At 38.0% G+C, this 10,060-nt stretch overlaps 1 protein-coding gene across 1 annotated transcript in view; it reads right to left on the reverse strand.

The window, feature by feature from the left end:
- LOC126050797 (uncharacterized) overlaps positions 1-10,060 on the reverse strand; it is a 920,783-nt gene that overhangs the window by 690,450 nt on the left and 220,273 nt on the right. The gene's annotated exons all lie outside the window — the stretch shown is intronic.

The following is a 10,060-nucleotide window of genomic DNA, read 5'->3' on the forward strand; positions in this document are numbered from 1 at the left end:
CCTTTATGAATCTTTACCCTAGATCTAGCAAGAACGGCAAGCTTTCTCATGGTCCTACTTTATTAAAGATAGGGATGTCCTCAGGAGTCTGTTTTAGCAGAATGACCTTTGAGCCTCATGGCTGCTGTTTAGGATTGTTGGTTTCCCCTGAGGTTAGCCTTGAGCAAGCTGCAGCTCAGTGAAATTCTGTGAATATCTCTCCTGTGGAACTGCTCCTCACTGCCACTATGAAGTAAAATCCCAAAGGCTTCATTGGTGTTCAGGGAATAGACACCCACCAGCAGAAGCGGAGGGTCTCTGCCCACCATCAGGGGACCAATCCTCCAGCTAGCAAATGAAGAGGTAGAGAATTTCTAACACCTCATTAGGTATCAATGTAGTCAATGCATATGAATTCTGTCTTTAAGGTTTCCAAGTGCTGACTTACTGTCTGTATGTCTTACTTTCTCTTCTTTAACTTTCCTTACAGGAGTGTTGTGTTCATAGGTTACTTTATGTTTGGAAAATACAAGAACATGTTGTCTTACAGTAATTTCAAACATACACAGTTTTAGTAAGAAACACCCCAGAGGTTATAGGGCAGTTGCCAGTTATTACCACTAAATCTTACTTGTTCAAACACAGAACATGTTATTGCTTTAATCAGACTTTTAGAACTTCTAATTCATTGCTGTAAGTGGAAGTGTATGAATAGCTGAAGATTGTATATATACAAAAAATGAAAACTTGGTATCATTTGTTTAATCTTCTTAGTGCTAAGGGATTTTTCATTGATGTTTGTTTAAGTGAACACCTGTTGAAAAAAATCAAGAACATATAATCCTGAATAAGTAGATATGTTTGGGTAAGAGTTCAGTGATGGAAGCCTTAGCTTGTAGTGTTGAGATTTACTCCCTGTTTTGATTGGGCTTACCTCTCTGGGTAAGCATGCAGCAGAATTCAGGGTCACACAGTACCTCAAGTGGAACACTTGAATACTACAACACTTTTATTGAGCCAGGTGTAAGTTGAAGAGGTACAGTCAGAGAAAGAGTCTATATCTCAATGCCTTTCTACAGCAAGAACTTCTTTACCCTTCCAAATTTTTTCGTGTTTCTTCCCAAACCCACAGCATGATGATGGTGATGTTATCTGGCATGATCAACAGACTCAAGTACAATGTAGCGTGCCAAAAGAAAAGCTGCAGGAAGTGAGGAATGTTGTGTTCACTCTAGCTTTCTCAGTAGTGCTGAAACAAATATAGAGTGGACCAATGTGAAAGAAGATTTATATTCTTTTGTTTCTGACGTGGAAGTTTTCTACTGGATTGTATACAAATACTTTTTTCTTACTGCTTTCAAGATAAACTTAGATTTTGCCTACCTTTCATGACTATTAATGCTATTATGGAAGACAAGGGAGCAACTGGGCGGAGTAGAGCTTGCTCTTTTTGCCCACCTGAGTGCAGCTCTTCTCAGTTAAGTGTTGCACTAGGATCCCTAGGCTGGACTTGCTGTTTTTACCCAGCCATGAAAGCAGAAGCCTTTGTTAGTGGGTGAAAATGGCTAATTTACTTACACACAAGCTTATAAAGTATCTGCTGCTGGTAACTCCTGATGTATTTTAAAAGTATGCATTCATTGAGAAAACATCAGGCTTGTGCTGCTTAAGACAGGAATAATATAAATGACCAGGCATACAATAAGAGTTTGTTAACGTGGATTTTAAGGTGCTTCAAGCCACATTGGGTGCAATACTGGTACAATACCAGCACTGCAAAGATGCATACAAGTTAATGGACTCACAGCTAGGGTACAGATAGGTGAACTGGCATGTACTGAAGCCGAGTACAATTTGTGCTGCTAAAACTCAGCCTTCTGGAAAATAGCTTCTCTTTTACTTTTTATTATTATTATTACAATAAACTCGTGTTTTGAACAGGAGGTGACTTATTTTAGAAATGAAGACTGAATGAAAGAGTTTCTACTAAAAGAATGGATGTTATATCTGGAAGCTTTCAGTCCAAGGAAGAGGTGCTTTTCACAGCTTTCCTTTTTTTATAGGTTCTAGTTCTGAGTTGCCTGAACAGCACTCTCTCTTTTTAAAAATAAAACAGAATAAAACTTCAAGACACATGAATTTTTATGGAAACCAAATTACCACTTTATGTACTTAAAGTTTAAGGAGAGGATTTTTAAAGGCATCTGCAGAATTTAGTTAGTTAACTTCTTTTTCTGTAAGCTTGCCAATCAGCTTTACTTCATGGATTTTAGTGTAAAAAAGAAATGTTTTGACAAAACAAACTGAGCTTTGGGAACTCATCACTTCTGGAAAAGACTTAATTGAAATTCGAGATAGGATATCTAAGTTCTCTTGCTGCCTTAAGAAAAAGTCTTCCTGATTTACTGTTAAAGGGGCTGAATTTGTGATGTGTAAAATCCAGGAACTCTTAGCTGGATTGGAGTATTTGTGAATCTCACTCAGAATAGAAATCCAATAGATGGCGATGTTGGATTTTCAAAGCCAGGTCCACATTTCTTTCCTTGTAAAACTAATCCAGTTCTTACTGAAATCAGGGCTGAAGCTCCCCTGTCTTACAATAGTGCAGGACTGGACTCTAAACTAACTAGAAGAAGAGGGATGAACTGTTCCATAATTACCTCAGGCTGAAAGCATATGCTAAATTTACTTTTTGGGACAGCTTTTTTGATCTTCATAGCGGAGAAACCAAAGCTCAACAAATCAAGCAAAGAAAAAATAATTACCATTTTCCAGAGGTCATATAAAGTTCAGGTTCTTTGCTAGAATTAAACATTTGCACACAATTCTCAGTGGAATCAAATTGTTGTGCTTCCCAAATAACATTTTAAAGGAAATTGTGAAATAGGCAATTAAAGGCTTTTTAATCACAGCTACAAATTAAAGTTTTACTACATCTCCTTTTTAGGTTGACTTATTAAAGAAACTGTGAGGATTCTTATTAATTTTGAACATCCTTTCTCTTTTTCTCCATGTCTTGGCTGGAGTCCTATAAAGATTGTGGGAATTACTAGATAGGGAATATGTTCTTCATTGGTCAAGCTCATTTATTTTGACATAAGGAATTTCCAGTAACAACACCAGATTTCCTTTCCCTGTTACCTTTCACTTAACTGAATTACCCTATCCCAGTATTTTTCAAGCCTTCCATTGTTTTCATCAGTTTGACTCAAGTTTACAGGGTATAAAATAAGGGTCTAACCTTTTCATTAAGACTGTTTGCCTTTATCACTCTTTACTTGCTTTGTAGAGGCAGGATGCTCATTGTTCAGCCAATGTAAATGAATTTGCCTTATTTGAGCTCAAAACTATGCCAATTCACATCATTAGGATTTGCCATAGTGAACTCACTGATTCATCTGGTGGGATTGCGTGCCTTACCACTGACTTTCATTTGGGGCGTGCTGCTTCTTACACTGATTTCAAATTTCCACCTCCAACAATGTTAATGGAAAAGTGAAGTGACTGAGACATGTTTGTAATCTTTATGGAGTTCACTGGTTACAGGAATAAATAAAAAATGCAACTTTAACATTAAGCCAGTGCTTGATTAAAATCAGCAATAAGTGTATCATTGTGAATGACTAAAAAGCAGAAGAAATTGTTTCAGATTAGTCTTATTAGAACTGTATATTCAAATTTGAATGTGATATTCCTAAAATTATGGATACTCTAGGAAAAAGCCAAACCATAGATTACAACTGAGTATAAATTGAACCTAACCTTAGGCTTTTACAACCAAGGCAAGAGAACAGAGGCATGCAGTTGCATCTGTCCATGTTATAGTGACATAAATTGACATAGTAGCCTTGCTTTTCTCTACAGGGAGGTTCTGCTCATCTCCTCATTTTAGTTATAAACCAATCAGATAAACATGGTATAACGAGTTGTCCTGTGACCATGAGGATGAATAAAGGCTGATTTATGGATTTGCAACCTTTATCTCTTAACACTTCTCCCATTCACTTGGTATTTTCAGCACCCTCATTTGTCTTCCTTGTTGTCCTTCCACATATCCTGTTCCACATTGCCCTATCTTGTCGGGCAAATGGGAGGGGGGGGCATATGGCTTAGCTGCCTCTGGGCTGTGTGTGTGCTGACTAGCTAGTCAGCATGTACAAGCTTAGTAGCCAGCAGGCTTTGAAATTGGTCAAGGGGCAGACTTATAAAGGTCTTCTCCTGAGGAGGCACTGATTTGGGTCCCTTTCCTCTATTCAGCTACAAATTTTCATGATACAGAATTGATTATCATTCTTAATTTATCTTCTTGTTCAATTTGATAGAAATCAATGAAGAGGTAACCAATGAAGGTTAATAAGAAGAGGAAGAGAAAGGAAGCTCTTGGATGGACAGACAGAATGATTGTGTGAGCCTCAGTTTTTAAAATACCAGGGTAAAGATTCATGCAAGTTAATGAGCAATATGCTATTTGCAAACTTTTATATATATTCATATATTCATCTACAACTAAAGGTGAAAGCAGCTTTGCATGATATATTGGAATAAAGTCTCTGTTTCTGAGTCCAGAATTTTTAGTGAATAGGCTAAACCACATCTATTTTTATATTTAGATTTCATTCTCTGTTTCCCAGAAAATGTTACATGCTGTCCAATATATATATGAACTTTGTTGATGCCTTTCAAACGTCATGCTTGTTCTCAGCTGGCTGGCACAAATATCTCTACACAGGCAGGAGAATGGAGTAAAAAATTCTGTACGCCTAACCACAGAAAGCATGGTTAATGGTGCTTTGATTACTATGTGTTGAGAGAGAAATTTCTCTTCCATTTCATAGACAAACCAATAATTACACATCCCAAGAGAATAATGAGGGAGTTCAGAGTTGTTTGCGTGTGTAAGTATACAAACCTAAAATAGTAATGGATAAAGAGAGCTGAAGAAGATACATGATTTCTGTCTGCTTGTAATGTCAGCTGAGCAGATGGCTCCAATAAGCCACTTACATGTAAAATAGCTGTTCCCCTTTCTTCTGTGAGCCTTTCATACTTAACATATTTGCTGAATGCTATAAATAGGTCTGCTAGAAAGTATTAAACTCTTTTAAGACAAGTATGTGGAAAAATATTTGATAAAAGAAAAAATATGCCTGCATAAATAAGGGTTATCTAAAATCATAACAAAAGACAACAAAATACTGTTGTCTATGGATTGTGTGCAATGCATGGAGAGAGTTAGGTGTTTGAAAATGGGATCTAATACAGACTACTGGGGAGAACCTAAGCTGAAAGCTGCATGCTGGCATGTACTAGGACATTGCTGGGAGAACAGAAGGCATCCTGAAACCAAGTACCTGTCCAAAGACCTTGCTGTATGTTGCAGGAAGGGATCTCCAAACACTTGGGACCCACAGTCTTGATATATCTGCTGAGAGTAGGCACCTTCAAGTGTTCTTTGGAGGGAAGAGTAAAGCTCACTTTTTTAAAAAAAAAAACAGTTAGAAGAGGCCCAACAGTTACAGAATGGCAGTTGGCATAGCAGTCATTCTGTAAGAGGGACTCGTGTTCAGTTTTCTCTTCCCTCTAGGGTCTGCCTTAAACCCTAGAGAAAAAGTTTTGCTGGATGTTTTGTGTAGAAGCCATGCCACTGTATAGCTGGGACCTCAAGATGCATTGTGCGAGGGGGAGGGAATGTCATGCCACAGTGCTGTGCACAGCCATCTAAAAGGAAGGAGTACTATTCTCTGCTTCTTGCACTGTCTGTGCAGATTAGTATACAGCCTGGAGCTGAAATATAAAAACAGTTGTTAAGGCAGAGGCTGGAATTTTCCTAGGTTATTGCCCTGACCACTGTGTTACTGCTTCAGGTGTTATACTGATCTTGGGAATTGTGACTTTTTGCAGAAATAATACGCTTCACGGGGAAGGTAACTAGTACCCATTCCAGTCCTGAAAAAGTCATAGCGTGTGGAAACATTTTTTGGTTCCATTAAAGTGACTTAAACTAGCATGATGTGTCTTCATATTCTGAAGTATTTCTTTTTGACCACTTCAGGATGAAAGTGATATTTCTTTGTCTGCTGAATCATCCCTGTGATGCCATCTTCTGCCCTATGAAGTGTGTGAGCCATAGCACTGTGAACATGGTTTGGAAAAAAGTAAGCATATCTGTTGTGGAGTGTATCAAAACAGAATCCAGTTTATTCTCATGGGAATGAGGTGGTGAGTTTGTGGCCACTAACAGGAATAAGCAGTTGTTAGGATACCAATACTTTCACACCATAGCTGCTGTGGATTATCGTCTCCCTGTTGTGCAATTTTGTGCTCATTGTATCAGGTGAAAGTCAAGCACAGAAACCAAGAGGAGAGAGCACATCTGTTGAATAGAAAATTGCTATTTTTACATTTTTCAAACTAGAACTGCACTTCATAATATTAATGTCCCCTCTTCTCTCCCTGTCACATTTGGAAAGATAATAAGAAACTGTATTTCCAAAGAGTAAAGAATGTAGAATGCTCTAGAGTTTCAGTCTCATTCAGTTGGATTGATTTTTACCATAACTCTTTTCAAAACTAAGAAGCACTTCTGTGATAGCTGAGTGCACTGAAGCCTAATGGGTTTAATTTATATACAGCTGGGCTGTAACAATACTCTGTGAGACATTACAGCTGTGCCTCTCAACTGAAAGGCTTTGTACAAGCCCCTCGTTAGTGATTAAGCTCCACACAGTAGCTTAACCTGGAGAATCATTGAATGGTTTGGGTTGGAAGGGACCTTAAAGATCATCTAGTTCCAACTAGAAATTCACAGTGTTTTATGAACACCTTCTGTGCTAAATGGTAGCAACTCCTCTTGGGAGGCAAATCTATTTGTCTGCAAAATGGGTTCATCTGAAGGTCTGTTAATATGCATGATAGACCACCATTGTGCGCCAATTGCCATTTCTCTAGATTGTGGATGTTCTGCTTGTCAAATTAATTTTGGCTGTACTAAAAAAGTGGGCTAATATGGGCTTGTCCCACAAGGTTTGATGATGATGCCCTGACCCAAATAGTTTTTCCTTTAAAGGAAAACATTGCAACAAATGAAGGACTAACAAAGGGAAGAGGGTGATTTGTATGGCCTCATTTGGGCTGGCTTTGCATGGTGGAGGTCACAGAAGATTCCAGTGGTAAAAATAAAGGTATTTAGAATAGATTTGTTCTAGAGAAGTCAGGTGGCTTTGTAAGGGTTTCATATTTTAAGGTGGCATATCAGACTTTCTCTCTCTGTAATCTTTGTGGTCCCTCCTTCAGATCTGTGTAATTTTTTTCCATTTTTACAATCAGTTTTATTGCCTGTACCTTCATTAAAGCTGTGGCTGGAGGTGAAGTAGGTGGTGTTGGCAGCTTATGAGCAGATGTGACATGATTCTTTTGAAGTCTTACATAGTTTAGCGTATTTGCATGGATGGGATCAAACTGGTACAGTGTTGCTGAGTGTAAGAATAGGCTGTATGGGACCCTACAAAAATGGGAATTCATGAGACAAAAAGAGCTTAGAAGAAAAGCAGTCATCTTTTTGTTTTGGGGAAGTCACATAATATCATGCATGGCTATGGAGAGCCTGGCATGGCAAAATATGTACATGACCTGGAAAAAAGCTCAGAGAAGAGAAATGTATTTTGGAGAAATATTAGGAAGCCTTTGATCTTATATTTGTTAAAGCTACAAGTTGTAGGCTCTTCAGTCTTAAAATTTAATTGGGTAGTGATTAACAATGAGACACAGTCTGTTAAAATTATAATCTGAAGTATATACCAGGTATTGCCTGAACTTATTCTCACTTCTTTCTGTTATCACTGGTTGCTGTGCTGGAGCCTACAGTTTGTCATTCCTTCATCTATCTGAACTAGGGATTGTATGAGATGATCCCATAGGATGTGGCCTAATGAATATGCTAAGAAAAACGGGCCTGATGTAAATGTCTGTCTTAGAACATAATGTCTGTCTTGGAAATATACTGACAGAGTATATTTGTTTTGATTGCCTGTGATTATTTCCAACTTCTTGTTTTCCAACTTCAACATGGTGAATAAACATTTTTCCCCTTCTTGTTCTCCCCAGTATTAGAAATCCCAAAGCAGAGCTTCTCTTAGTTTCCTGTTTTCTTGGCAAGACAGCATAACCTAGTCACATCCCCAGGGAGGTTGCCCTTAACATACTTGCAGAACTTGGGCTTGAGGAAGGGAAGCACTACAGGGTAGAAATCCTGTGGCTCTTGAGCCACTTACGTTTTGCATGCAGTTCAAAGGTGCCTCCCATGCAAGGTAGGACACAGGAGGAGCAGCAGTGCTGTGGCTGGCTGGGAGAGAAAGCAAGCTAGCATGCGTGGATGAGTCCGTGTTGCTGCCCCTGCAGAGTCCAGCAGCCTTCCCAGCTAAAACTTACAGAAAAGCAGTGTAATTCTTGGGGAAAAATCTTACTGTCTGCATGTGGAATGCCTTCTCTTCTCTACTCTTTAAGGCTTATGGGTCATGTGTCTTGGGATTTTTGGCTCTCTGAGGGCTTTGGTATATGATTCATAAGGTTAGAGGGACCGGATATTATAAATGGCATGGACTAGCATGATGTTAATGCATTATCTTCTCCTGATTAATTACAGTGTTTAGAGAAAGCTGTTTTTTCAGTACTAAAATGGCTGAAATTCTCTTTTTATAGATTTAAAGAAAGCACTGAGGGAACTTCCCTTGCAGTTTTTGTGACATTACATGTAAAAAACATACAAAGATGATAAGTACTTATAGGTCACTTCAGTATGGGATAAAAGCCTATCTGATTTCATAGATAATTAGAGAATTATGTCATTATTTAAGGAGTTTAAATGATAATCAGAGATTACACAGCCTTTGTTAGGACTGGAAACTAATTAAAAGAATTATCAGTCTCTGAGACCTACTAGTTAAAGGCTTTAGAGTAATGGAATGCTATTTATTCTGAAACCTTGCAGTATCACTTAGAAATTCTCAAATATGGGTAACATTATTTGGATTTACTTTACACTATACAAGTCATGTGTGACTCAAAATTAAGTGTGCTGTCAGGTGGTTAGATTAAACAATTCTATTTCCAATTAACAGTAATTTCGAAGAAGCTTTACAACACCCAGACATGTTTGACAGACTACTGTAGGTTCCCTCCAAAAATTGTAACAATAGGTTAGAAATACAGTTCTCTGCCATTTAGAGGTCCAAAGAGGGTAGCTTCATACTAGTATATCACAGCTAGATAGAATATTCTTTCTGGCAACCTCAATATATGAGCAACAAGAGTTTGTTTATCTATCTGTCTTACAATACTTCTAAATTTCATAAGCATTGTCCTTTTAAGAGGAAATTATGGCCTTCCCCACAATCAAAATGGAATTATTAAAATAGGAGATTGGCCATAACTTCAATCAGGATAAGACTTAAAACATACTTATGTGGTTCTTAGTGTAACACAGGACCATGGGAAGACCTTGGAACATGACTTTCCTATCGTTGCTCACTGAGTTGGGGCATATTTCATCTAACCACAAGCCACATCCATCCCTGTCAACTTAATGAGAGAATAAACATTTAAGGAAATGGCTCTCCCTTGGGACCTAGCATTGTTAAATTGTCCCTAAGTGTTTTTAGTCCGTTTATGGCTCATTCTCTGTTTCAAGCTTTAAAAAAAAAGTCACTAAAATTCCTAATAAGGAAAGTATTGGTTGAAGGACAGAGTAAATGACAATTTTCATGGTTTGTACTGCTTCATGTAAAAAAAATCAGTCGTTAGTTTCATGATTCACACTTACAGGCAAGAGATGAAAATAACTTCTTAAAATGTCCTAGAAGATATTCTCAGGAATTCTGTTACAGTACTATAGTACTGAGCTGAAATTTATTAATGACAGTGAAACTTACACTGCTCCCTTGTTTTGACTCTTTCTCTTACTGTCTGAGTGGCAAAGTAAAAGCCTCTAAGTGTGAAATGCTATTTTCAAAGTGAGCTGAAAGAACCAGGGACTCCTGGGTTTTAGGCCTCCAGTGGTCAGTGCTCTTTTGTGCTTTGTTCACAA

The sequence above is a fragment of the Accipiter gentilis genome, chromosome 26 (assembly GCF_929443795.1).
Source record: "Accipiter gentilis chromosome 26, bAccGen1.1, whole genome shotgun sequence".
Taxonomy (NCBI): domain Eukaryota; kingdom Metazoa; phylum Chordata; class Aves; order Accipitriformes; family Accipitridae; genus Astur; species Astur gentilis.